The sequence below is a fragment of the Phalaenopsis equestris genome, unplaced genomic scaffold (genome assembly GCF_001263595.1).
Source record: "Phalaenopsis equestris unplaced genomic scaffold, ASM126359v1 Scaffold000088, whole genome shotgun sequence".
Lineage (NCBI taxonomy): Eukaryota > Viridiplantae > Streptophyta > Magnoliopsida > Asparagales > Orchidaceae > Phalaenopsis > Phalaenopsis equestris.
Genome location: NW_018164530.1, coordinates 618587 through 619020, shown reverse-complemented (window position 1 = coordinate 619020; position 434 = coordinate 618587). Strand labels below are relative to the sequence as shown.

The 434-nt window shown below is 35.0% G+C and overlaps 1 protein-coding gene across 6 annotated transcripts in view; it reads right to left on the bottom strand.

Annotated features, from left to right (window-relative positions):
• LOC110019913 (putative uncharacterized protein DDB_G0277003) overlaps window positions 1-434 on the bottom strand; it is a 98298-nt gene that overhangs the window by 12508 nt on the left and 85356 nt on the right. The window lies entirely within an intron of this gene.

Sequence of the window (434 nt, the reverse complement as noted above, 5' to 3'; positions counted from 1 at the left end):
AGTAGTATTTTTAAAAAAATTAATTGACTGCAAGGCTACAAACATTCTAATCAATTAAAAGTATCACTTAAAAAAATAGAATAAAAATTATTAAATTAGATTCAAATCATTATTTAATATAAACAATAATTTTTAAATCTTGCCCCAACCATTAACATCTTATGGCTACGTGATAAGGGTTGTCAAAACGAATCTTTGTTCGTGAACAGCTCGTGTTCGGCTCGCTAAGCAAACGAGTCGAATACGAACACAGTTTTTAAGCTCGAAACACTTTTTTTGGGCTCGAAATATAAACGAGCCGAACACTAGCTGAGCCTGAGCTCGCTCGTGTTCGCCTCGTTTACACCCTTACCCCCAACCCCACCCACACAAACACACAAATTTATCTATCTATCTATACACACACACACACACACACACACACATATATATAT